We start from the raw sequence: 12898 nt of genomic DNA, 5'->3' as shown, positions 1-12898 counted from the left end.
GATGTGGTGTCTGGCAACATAGTTGACAACGTGCCTACGCTTCCTAGTATTATTTAATCCCCTGACATTCCATGCCATCAAAGAGAGCCCGGAAGGACCGGGCTGTTGTCCTACCTTAACCATTGAGGAGTTGGTACCTTGATTGCACCGCAATGCATGTCTCTCACACCCCACCAACTAGCACATTGATCAATAACATAGCAAAAACCATGAAAACTAGACAAAAAAAAACCTCCACCCGCCACCCAGCCTCCTATTAACCCCTAAGAGGCATACCTCGTCATTGTAAACCAAATGCTTGTGCATCAAACACAGAACACCCTTTGTAGGATTCAAATAGGCACATAGCAGAGAAAACATATTAGAAAAAGATATTGTGGTATACACCATAGGGCGTGACAACATCACGCCGGTCGGGCAATATAAAGAACAGTAATCGCATGTAGGAGAGATAAAGAAAAGAAAAAATGGGCATGAATAGAGTGTATCAGAACAAAGCGATAACCATATAAAATCAATCAACAAGTCCCGGGATGGGAGAAAAGCTCAACACTGTCCTGTGAGCCACCCTGTGACGGAGAGGCCGGGTGCGGCACAACATGTGACCCAGAATGTTTTTTCTTATAGTTGTGGCAGAACTCCTGTGCCTCCATCGGGTTGTCAAATATGCGAGGCTTACCGTCTACATCTACTTTCAATTTCGCCGGATATAACATGCCGTATCTGAGTCCCAAATTCTTCAGGGCAGCCTTGACTCCCTGATATTTACGCCTCACCTCCTGAACCATGATGGTAAAATAAGGGAAGAAAGCCAACTTGCTGCCCTGCCACTGGACGTCTCCCATGTCGCGGGCCGACGGTAGAGCAGCATCTCTGTCCCTGAAGTTCATAAGTGTTGCAATGATGGATTGCGGGGGGAGGCCCGGCTGAGGTCGAGGTCCCAGCGACTTATGAGTGCATTCAACTACGAAGCCCTGCATGAAGGTCTCCCTGCCAAAAAGATCCGCAAGTTACTGTTCCACAAAAGTGTCCATACGCCCAGTGGTGGTCGTCTCCGGTACTCTGATAATTCGGATATTATTCCGGCAGCTGCGAGCTACCAAATCTTCGTTCTTGATAGCTACTTCTTGGAGGATATTTTCCACTCTGTCCAGTCTTTTCAAGGAGGCTGATGCACCGTCCTCAACTTCCAAGACCCTTGCCTCCAAAACGTCCAGCCGTCGGTCATGTGCCTTAATCTTGGTACCCATGTCAGCTAGTTTCTTGTCCAGGTTGTCAAAACGACCATCCACCGCTTTAAATCCAGCCCTCATCTCAGCTAATATGGCTGTTGCAAGGGTGGCAGGATCCCCGGAGCCGTCCGGCCCCGCAGCCCCACAAGGCAGATCAGTAGGGACATCCGAAGCATGACCAGCAGCCTTATCAAACTGCAGCTTACTCTGCCTAGGGTCCTTCTTCCCCATTTCAAGAGGAGAGGAAAGGGACGTGGTTGTGGTCCAGTAGAACTGCAGACACAGCAATTCCAGAGGGCAACAAGATGAAAGGCGAGCGCGTGGGCGACACACAGCCAAAGCGCCAGGTAGCAGTCCCAATAAATGTCGGATAGATCAAAACAGCGTCATGCACAACACCAGGCAGCATCTGGAGAGCAGACCGGCTCCCACATGAGAATGGAGGAATGGTCACACAGGGCCTGTATTACATGCCGGGTGGAGCTCCAGGGAGATCGCTGAACGTTGCTGTCTCGGAGCATCAGCCAAGCACACAGGGCAAGGCAGGACTGCAGGGCTCAATACACCGGTGTGTGGTCTGGTTACAATGGGGCGCAGGTACAATGAGCGTCCCAGCAGGAATAAGTGTCACCAATGGTCACCAGGCAGCAGTGATGGGTCAAGGGCACAGAGCTCTCTGAGCCTCCGGGACCATAGCGCCAGGGGTCAAGAAGGGTTATGTAGCGTGGTCCCGTTCATGTGTGGCAATCCCAGTGTAGGCCGCTGACCAATCCGGCCGCTGTGTATCCAGGAGGAGATCGTGGGGGGGAGTCAGAGCGCCCAACGGGAACCAGCGCTGCCGCAGCTCCAGGATGGTAACCTGGGGCCTCCACGCTAGCCCGCCACTCTCCCCGCCTAGACCAGAAATCCAGGCCCTGGCGCGGATACGCCCACAAGGCCCAGCGAGCCCCGAGAGCACCGCACAAATGACGGGACCAAGCCAAGGTCGCGGCAAGGGGGGGCGGAGGGAGAAAGGCCCACAGCAAGGAGCATGGGGGAAGTGTAGGGCAGCGCCGGGAGCCCGCCGGGGAAAAAACTCACCACCCCTGCCGATATTGATTCTCCTGCCGGGGAAGGCCGCAGGGCCACGCCAGGACTTTGCGCCGGTCCGCCGTGCGCCAGCCCCGGGAGCCTCAGTCGTCCGCATCCAGCATGAGGATGATCCCCACGATCTCTGGGGGTTGCAGGCGGTTGTCTGGTAAATTTTGGCTGCTCCTACATCACACAAGTGGAGGATTAGGGCGCCCGACCGGCGAAGCTTCAGTCAAAGGCGGCCATCTTGGTCGCCTCCGTGGCCACGCCCCACATGTAGTGCACTTTACCAGGGACTTATATGTAAATTAAATTTGCAAATTTTGGATAAGCAAATGTTACCGTGTTTTAAGTAGAAAGTACATGCACATTAGCACTGGTGAGCAGTGGTAAAGTGGCCAGAGTCCTAATGCCAACAAAACAAATTCCATTATCTCAAATGGGGTAACCCTATATAGTCAAACGGACCTGGGTATCATGTAGTACAGGAAATAGTGGTCCTAGACTAATGTAACTAAAAATTCAGACAACTTTTGTCTTTGGCACATGGAATCAAACGCACATAGAGAATAATTATTTCAAAAAAGAGAGAGGTTGATAAACCAAATTTAATTATTCAACCATTGGGTATTATTGTAGCTATACATTATGATCATTGCTGATATACAATCATATGGTCACACGGTTATTACCAAAGAGAGAAAGAGCGTGAAAAAGGTAGTGCTCAGGTGAAAGGATGAACCAGAAAGAGAAACAATAGTAGCAGCCTAGAAAGTCCTTTTTTTTGTTTTACACAAAAGGGGAGCCAACATGAATTCTATGGTGGTCTCCCTGGAAACACAGGCCTGCCCACATATACACAATTGTATATAAAATGTTATTTCAACTGTTGTTAGTCACAGTGTATACATCATCTGTGCATCTTGTGTGGGGGGGCAGATGTAAGGTGTAGGCCTATTCGGGGGTGTCGACGTTTCGACCCTGGTGCTTAAGGGTAATTGGGGCCCTCAGCGGCGGGTCTTCCTCAGGACGGGGGTGGGGGGGTATCTGCAAACAACCGTGATAATGTAAATGCTATGATCCAACTCAATTGAAAGTGCCCAAACAAGTGGATGTGCCAAAAGAAAATAATATAAATATGTTCACCAAGGTGAGTGCCAACCAAATTGGTCTTCATGTAAAGCGAATAATTATTCCATTTAATTTAATTTAATTTAATTTAATTGCGGGTTTATATAGCGCTAGGAATCGACTCCCGGAGGAGTATCTCCACGCTTCGACCGCTGGGGAACCCGTCCTGGCTCACCCTGAGAGATGATCCCTGATGGGTATCTCTAAGGTGCGACCAAGCATCCCTGGCGGTCTGGGGGGCCATTGTGAAGATGAGGCAAGCTGATGCCCAGAGTTGCCGAGTGTGGTTTCTGACTAGAGTAGGCACCGAGGCGAGAATTATCGAGTCCGCTGACCCTGGTCCACGACCCTGCCGCGTCGGGAATCGAACCCTGGTCCCGGGCCGTTCTCTGCTTACGGGTCTGCCGCCTCTAACCAGTGAGCCACACTTCTCCCTTGCATATATCATTGAAGGGGAAAAACATTCCCAAACAGCTAAGAAAACAAAACAACAGAAAACACACAATAGTAATGTGACAATGCGATTGCGGCCTAAATGAAACCTCAGTAGCATGAGGATAAGGTAAAACAGACTCACCCGCAATTAATGAATACACGGTGCGGGGGTCTGGCAAAAGGGAACAGTATAAAAGATCCCTTCGTGTCTCTGAAAAGACAAAAACGGAGCGATAGTCGGAATCAATACTAAAGGAAACATAGTCCTGAGCAACTAATGGAGGAGGCCACCGGGTCAAGTGTAATTACCTCATGAGTAGACTAGTGGCTCCGTGAATATTTCCGACAGGACATGGCATAAATCGCGCTCACTGTGGTAGAGAACGAGTGGCGGTCTGAACCGCATTTAAGGGGAAGCGTGCACGTTGCGGGACGACGTTACCGGCATGAGAGAGTAGGAAGACTTAAGAGTTTACCGGCATGTTATGTAAATAACTGACATGATTGATAGAAACAAGACAAACGGCTACAGTGTATTAAAAGGGCTAAGTAGTGGGAAAATGCATTCTGAATGTGTGAATAAGTTTAAATGTATCGCCCAAAACGTGTGTTGTGATTAAATACAAATGACAACAAAACATTACAAAGATACATATCTCATGGTCATTCTTGAGTGCATCGAATATGTCAAAAACATTAAAGCATATATTAGAGGCACAGAACCGGATGTTATAAACAAATGCAATAACAACATCACATGTCACCCCAGTTGGGGTTAAAAGACATCATATGTCAACACAATACAATACTGTAATGTACAACAACGATAAACAATGTGCATAAAAGATGTTATCCGTCCCATAGTTATCGCAAAACAGCACTAACATGCCCATGTATATGGACAGACAACTGCTGAAGGACAAAATATGGTATAAAACGAAATACAGTCAAGATAAATATATATAACGGAGAACATGTACACAAGTCTCAGGTTATATTACAAGGATAAAGCCTGTATTTGAAAAAACAATGGATTAACCATTATTAAGGTTGCCTATCTGCTTAGAGATTTCCTCATGTTCGTTGAGACCCCATTCACACTGTCAAAGATATGAATCCATTTGCATTCAGGGACATTCATTATGTTGGCAAAGTTGCCACCCCGTGAATTCGTCTGTACCTTTTCCAACACCCACCACCTAAGGCTCTCAGCCGAGTGCCCCAAAACAGTGAAATGTTCCACCAAGGGAGCCCCCTGGGTGGCGCACCTTATCCTGCTGCAATGCTGTAAGATGCGGCATTTAACTTTCTGTATCGTTTGTCCTATGTATAGGAAGTCACAGGGGCATGTTATCGCGTAAATGACCCCCGATGAATTGCAGTTAGTGTGTTGCCTCATAGTGTGAGTATAGTTGTTGTATGTACAGTTCTTGACTTCCTTGGTCAGAGGGCAGGCCTTGCATGTCCCACATTTGCAATGACCCAAGACCGTGGGGATATTTCATAGGGTGGTTTGGTTATCCCAGGGCTGTTTGGGTAGTAGTGATCTTACCACGTAGTCTCTCACATTCTTGCCTTTTTTGAATGCGCGCATCGGTGGATCCACTATTTCAATCTCGTCTGCCACCAGATGCCAATGGCGGTTAATAATCTTTTTGATTTCACTACTCCTAGTGCAAAATGTGGTGGCGCATACCATCCTCTCCTTAGTGCATCGATTCTGTGACCTAGGTTCCAGTAGGTATTCACGGTGGCAGAACCAGGCACGTTTTTGTGCTTTCTTGAGTAGATTTCTATGGTATCCTCTCTCCCTAAGGCGTTCCTTCAGATCTCCTGACTCACGAAAGAAATCCTTCTTTTTGCTGCAGTTCCTCCGTAACCTTAGGAACTGCCCAAAAGGTAAATTGTCCCTAAGGTTACGGGGATGGTGGCTTGTGTAACGCAACAAGGTGTTTCTTTCGCTTGGTTTTCTATAAAGGGTAGTGTGGATTAACCCCCCTTCCTCCTTTATAGATACATCCAGGAAACTAATACTGGTTCTGTTGAATTCTAGAGAGAACTGGATGTCTTGTGATTGGTTATTTAACCAAATATGGAAGTCTAACAATTGCTCTTCATCCCCCTTCCATATCATTAGGACGTCGTCAATATAGCGAAGCCACAATGAGACCTCGTCTTTGTAGGGGTTTGTGTCACTGAAGATATGTGTATGCTCATATCTGTCCATATAAATAATGGCCAGTTCCGGGGCGAAACTAGCCCCCATGAAATTAAATTAAAATGAAATTGGGTTTTGTAAAGCACATAGTAGTCACCTTCGAAATAGAAAAAATTTCTTGTCATGGCAATCTCAAGTAGTTGGATTAAAAATTCATTCGGGACTTGCCATGGTCTAGTGTGTTTATCTAGGGCTACTCTGATCGTATCAAGTGCCGCAATTTGGGGGATGTTAGTGTAAAGTGACGTTATGTCCATTGTCACTAGAATATTCTCTGTGTGGTTGAAAGGGCGCTCATCTGCCAATTTTATGGCTTGCATGGTGTCACGTAAAAAGGCAGTGGTCTCTTCAGCAATGGGTTTTATAAAAACATCAATGTATTTACACAGAGGTTCTAAAATTGAACCACACCCTGAAATGATAGGTCTTCCGGGTGGGTTATTCATCCTCTTATGTACCTTAGGAAGCATATATATTGTGGGCATCCTAGGTTGTTCATTATTTAGGCATGCAAACTCATGTTTGGTCAAAAATCCCTCGTCCCTCCCCTTGTCTATCACCTGCCTGATGTTTTTGGCAATGTCCCGGGTGGGATCCGTCCTTAACTTACAGTAGTTTCTCTCAACTCCCAGCTGGGTAAGTATTTCAGTCTTATAGTCCTCCCTGTCCTGAATCACAATGGCACCCCCCTTATCGGCGGGCTTTATTACGATATCAGTGGTGTTCCTGAGTGTGTTGAGGGCATTGCGTTCAGATTTAGAAGTGTTGTACTTGACATAGTGTCTTTCTCCAAGCAGTGTGTTGATATCCCTCATTACCACCTGTTCGTATGCTAAAACCCTATGTGACATGAGCTGGGCTGGTGGGGTGAAAGTGGACGGTGGTTGTAGACCAGTGCTAGAAAATCTGGGTTCATGTGGCACCTTGTTGAAATAGTGTTTTAGTCGTACCTTTCAAAAGAATTGATGTAATTCAATCTTAAGGTTAAAAGTATTAGGTACGTTCATGGTTACAAATGACAGACCATTTTCCAAAATCATTTGTTCCGCAGGTTTTAAGACATATTTTGACAGGTTGATAAGGGGACTCGCCTGTCTCACCAGGGGTCTTACCACCTGTAGTGTTGTCGTCTGGTCTGAATTTCCCCATGTGTTTCTTGGCGGAAATGGACCTGTTTCTTCTCTGGCCTCTGGCCTGGTTCCACATTGGTTGGCCTGTACCCCTCGAGTATCCCAGTCCCCTGGATGGTACCCAGGGGTGGCCTCTCCCTCGATAGCTCTCCCATTGTCCCTCTTCTAAAAAAGTGTTACTAGAAGGGTTGGGATATTGGGGTGTAGCTGTACTCGTATTGGGTCTTTCAGCCTCTCCGTCAGAGCCACTTGCCGCAGAGGAGTCGGAAAACGTGGCGTACCTCCTGTAGCCTCCCTGACCTCTAGTGGAATATCTGCCCCTGGTTTTCAAGTTATAATAATCGTCTGCCAAATAAGGATAAGTCACCTTTTTATCGTAGGAATTAATGTCCTTTTCAAGCTTTTCTAACTTGTTTGATTGGACGTAGATATCAAAGTCCTTCAAAGTGCGTTCAAGGCACTCTAAGGCTTCTTTTGCATTTGTTAGAGCCTTATCATCCACTATTTCTTTTCTAAGGTCAGAGATCTCTTTCATTAGGCGTTCCACCTCTTCCAGAGCTGTCTCTACTCCAAGCACCATCCAGTGCCTGGAGCAGTTGTTTGAGATAAAGCTGAAATTGCCCTTAAATTTCGAATTGTCCACAAAGATTGCGTGCTCGTTGCGCACCTGCAAACCTACTGGAATCACATTAGCCTGAAGATACTTTGTTAAGGCATGGCCATGTAGGCATGTTCTTATGAGTTTTTTCTCCAACCTCTCTAGTTTGTTAATTTTCTCCTTAAGTGAGAGGTCAATGCTTGTTGGATTTGAGCCCGGAAACCCACTACCCCCCTGAGTTTGGAGTAGTTTGTCAATATAGTCCTCGCTATATGATAGGGTCTCCTTCTCTGACATATCCAGCGTATAAAGCCAAAATATATAGAAAACGTTTACAAAAACAAATGTCTCAACAAAACTAGACAAAATAAACAAACTAATTACAACATATACAGCCCTCGCAGGAATCCCTGCTCAGAAATGCCCTTATCTCAAATGGGGTAACCCTATATAGTTAAACGGACCTGGGTATCATGTAGTACAGGAAACAGTGGTCCTAGACTAATGTAACTAAAAATTAAGACAACTTTTGTCTTTGGCACATGGAATCAAAGGCACATAGAGAATAATTACTTCAAAAAATAGAGAGGTTTATAGACCCGCCGCTGAGGACCATAATTACCCTTAAGCACCAGGGTCGAAACATCGACGCCCCCGAATAGGCCTACACCTTACATCTTCCCCCCCACACAAGATGCACAGATGATGTAGACACTGTGACTAACAACAGTTGAAATAACATTTCAAATACAATTGTGTATATGTGGGTAGGCCTGTGTTTCCAGGGAGACCGCCATAGAATTCATGTTGGCTCCCCTTTTGTGTAAAACAAAAAAAGGACTTTCTAGGCTGCTACTATTGTTTCTCTTTCTGGTTCATCCTTTCACCTCAGCACTACCTTTTTCACGCTCTTTCTCTCTTTGGTAATAACCGTGTGACCATATGATTGTATATCAGCAATGATCATAATGTATATCTACAATAATACCCAATGGTTGAATAATTAAATTCGGTTTATCAACCTCTCTCTTTTTTGAAGTAATTATTCTCTATGTGCCTTTGATTCCATGTGCCAAAGACAAAAGTTGTCTGAATTTTTAATTACATTAGTCTAGGACCACTGTTTCCTGTACAACAAAACTAATTCTGCAAAAAGGGGAGGAGGAAGGCATAATGTTTGGGGCTGGCTCTGCATAAAAGGCCAGGTCCATCATATACATGATGGTATCATGCAGGTTATTGTGTTTAATATCTGTAACAAGTACCCTGTGCCAAATATTCCAGGGAGGGATTTAGAATAATAATGTATCAAGTCACACAATATTGAAACAACCATTTCATTAATAGGCTAAAAATATGGTGCAATGAAGAGTACTATTGTATGAAATTGAGTTATTAGTTGAGGGTGTAACAACCCACCTCAATTAATAATCACAGTCCTTGTCAGAGTGAACCTCTAAATTCACTACATAAACCTGAGCTCAACCCCCTGGTAGCTTAACAGAAAGGTTTAAATTAGAGGCAATGTACTAAAACAATAATAAAGTCTAAATACAAAACAATAAAATCTGAAACCAAATTAGAAAAATAGAGTAACATTTAATATACAAAATGACAAAAGTGTAATAACCAGAAACACAGTTATGAATTTTCTACAAGTTTAAGTAGAAATAGTGCCATTAACCACAAAGTGCCAATGATAGTCTATGGCTGACGTAGTATAGGACCTAGGTACCATTTGACACTGACCGCTATTGAGTACAGGTCAGATACACCAGACAGGCTTTACCTTCTAACTTTATTCCTTTATGTCCCAATCCACCACAATAGTATATTTCTAAATGCCCCCTAGTACGCCTGGCATCTTGTAGCTTGTTGTCCCTGTAGCTTGCTCAGTAGGTCAGCCTTATAACCCTTGGAGGCCACTTCTTTGTCCTGGATACAGGCGGGAGAGCAGGTCCAGTCATCTAGGAGTATTTTGAAGTGGGTGCCTGGAGGTTCCACACTTTCAGGAGTATTCTGAAGTGGGCACCTAGAGGTGCCAATTTTATGCCAAGCATGAGCTAGTGGATCGGAATGACACTTGGAATCACCCTATTCAATGAGGTATATGTTCTGGGGTCTGACACTACCCTATTTGAACATTTTCAAGAGGGCCGAAGATTTTGGTCACACTACACTTGGGCCCTGAATGCTGGGGGTGTGAGTGGAGAGTGCTCTATGGTGATCTCAAGGTCCTCTCACATCGAACACCAAAATGTAATTTGATGCAGTTCCTGTACCCACAACAACATCAGAGACTGAAGTCTAATATCACGAAACTGGGCTTTCAGCAACCAGACAGTAGATACACACAAGTTGTTTTGCCATTCTGTTTCTCCTTTGAAGTGTGTACTAAATGTTATATGTAAACCTAGCAGCCTGGTCAAACAGGCTGTGACAATTTAATGTCAAAATATGCCAACTGTGATTGGGGCCTGATTGGCTGGTACAACAAAAGAAGTTCACTGCCTAAGTGTCAGCTAACATTTGCCTGTTATGGGGTAGACTGCTTGAAGTGTGACCCAAGTGTCATGAAAAGCCCTAGCAGACCTGTCAAGCAGGATCTGACATTCAAGTTGTACTTGACACTTTAATGTAAAAAAAAGTATCCTCCTAACCCCTCATGCATATTCAATCAGGTTCAGAAAGGTCATCTCTGCCCATTCAGGTCAGCCTTTTGTACATTCATACCTCATTTACAGTTATTTAAATGCTAATTACTGGTTATTAAAGTAGGAGAACAAAATGCAGAATTAACTTCCCGGGGATTCAGACAGGGGAAAGGTCACTTTTTTAAAGTTGTTTTTCCCGTTACATTTAGAACAAATCAAACTTCAACATTTGATTGGCTTTTTATCAACCCAAAAAAAATAGCCCTTTCAATATTTTCTAGCCAGTCCCATTCAAGAGATACAGGATTGGCATTTAATATTGCATCCCCATGTTTTCCTATGGAACAGCCAAACCTATTGCAGGGAAAATAGCTTGGCGGGCATTTTCACTGTAAGTAAATTTTTAACATAAAACTTTTTTATGTCCTACTTTTAAATTCTATGCGCTCTCCTTTTATGGCCAATAATGCCCATTTATACATATTTAAAAGGAAGCTTCAGGCCTGTCAAAAGAGGTTATTTTGATAGTTTGAATTTGAAGTTAAAACATGAAGAGACAGGCTAATAATGGTAGGCCTGCAGCCATGTTACATTGTCACTGTGGTCAATGGGACAATGGGTGCTGCGGTCCACTTGTGACATTTAACTTACAGGCCCTGGGTACACTTTCGTAACAAATACAAGCAACTTGTAGGTAAGTTGAATATGCCAATGAGTATACAAATTTAAAAATGTTAAAACGAGGAACACACTTACATTAACACTGGTTAGCAGGGATAAAGTGGACAGAGCTCTATAGCCAGGAAAAAGAGGGTTCATCAAAAAGGCAACACATTGGGGTAACTATGCAGAAAGGGCAAATTTCCAAGAACAATGCTTAATATGCATGACATACATATTGCCTCAAATACTCTAATGTGTGATTTCAAATAGTAATTCATCTAATTCTAGAATATTGTTGGGAAAACACTAACCACATTTTGAATTAAATGTGTTCAGATAAAATGTTCAGCCAGTTACTAATGAAATACATTTCCTTTCCAAAACAACAGGTGCCTACTTGGCAGAGAGCATTGGCATGCCCTATTTTCTCTTTAATTGGAGTATGGGGAATGGGAGTATTGTCAAATGACATGAGGTCTGATTATGAGTTTTACAGACAGGGTAATCTGCAACAAGCATGGCTGAGTACCCTCTCTGTTAAATGGTCATTCTGCCTGCTCTATTTTAGGTCAGGTGGAGCATCAGGTACTGCTAACAGTGCCCCCACCAACTGCCTGATGATGCATGCGCAGGTCGTGCAAGAACATCAAACTGCCGTCACTATTAAGAGCAGATGGTAGGAAAAACCCTTGAAGAAAACTCCGAAGCTTCCAAGGTTCAGTAGTATTTTGTTTTTCAGAAACAAGCACCTGTTTTGGGAATTGTTTTTTTAAAAACAAAATGTTTGCTGAGTGGCTACCTGAAACATAGAAACCGCTCATCAAATATTTTCATGCCTTCGCAGGAGCTGTTTGCGACAGCTCATATGAAGACACAGAAAACACCGCAGCGTCACCTGCAATCTTACAATATGTTCAGTGGTAGTATGTCAGGGTGACAGTCATAATGTCTTCTGCTTTTGTTGAAAGGATGCCCACTCCAAACTAAATTAGGCTCATAGTATCAATGGGTGGTGTAGATGAATAGCATATTCATGAATTAGCTAATGAAGTATCGAGCCTGACTAATGCTCTCAGTGGTTGCCGCTAGGGAAAAGTAGTGGTGTGGTGGTGGGAATTAAAAATAATACAAAATAAAAGCTCACTTATCTGAGTACCACCGCCACCTCTCCTCCGTCCTCCTCTTTATTTGGCTCTCGGCAGCACACAGGCTCCCAGACTCCCCTAAGCCAATCAGGACGCTGCTGTCACTAGCATGACAGCAGCGTCATGATTGGTCTGAGCATCCTGGTTCGGCTCTCAGACAGGAAGTGAGAGCCTGCACATGTTCTCCCCCTGCCTGTGCAATACATCGGGGTGGAAAAATGCTAAGTGTGCCGCCATTGTACATATTACCTACACCTGATGAGCCTTGACAACAATGTGCATGCAAGCTGCCCACCTGGACACACTTGTAATTAAAGCAAGGACTCTGAAACGGAATGAACTTACAAGCTTACAGCCACTTATGATGTTCATTTCAACACATTTCCATCTGGGGTTGCTGTACAACCATAGGCCCTGGATGTAGAAGTGAGGGGGGGCTGCAGCATCCCCACAAATAACCATGCTGGAGTTCAGAAGCGCAATGATCAATAAAGGTGCCTTAAAACAATGTTTTATATGGTCATATTTGCTGTTTGTTTAAAGATAAAAGTCAAATGTCAGGCTATGTTTTCTGACAAATTGCTGCTTATCTAAAACTCAGGCTTACTTTAGTTTTGTTAC

General features: G+C 44.3%; 1 long non-coding RNA gene across 1 annotated transcript in view; it reads right to left on the bottom strand.

Annotated features, from left to right (window-relative positions):
* The window catches only part of LOC144785709 (uncharacterized), a 357825-nt gene extending 345503 nt beyond the window's left edge, over positions 1-12322 (bottom strand). Inside the window, exon 1 of the long non-coding RNA XR_013602032.1 lies at positions 12277-12322. This is a non-coding gene — a long non-coding RNA (uncharacterized LOC144785709). The remainder of the gene's footprint in view (positions 1-12276) is intronic.
* Positions 12323-12898: the final 576 nt, after the last annotated feature.

Source organism: Lissotriton helveticus, chromosome 10 (genome assembly GCF_964261635.1).
Source record: "Lissotriton helveticus chromosome 10, aLisHel1.1, whole genome shotgun sequence".
In the NCBI taxonomy this organism is placed as follows: domain Eukaryota; kingdom Metazoa; phylum Chordata; class Amphibia; order Caudata; family Salamandridae; genus Lissotriton; species Lissotriton helveticus.
This window is presented reverse-complemented; position numbering and strand designations above follow the sequence as displayed.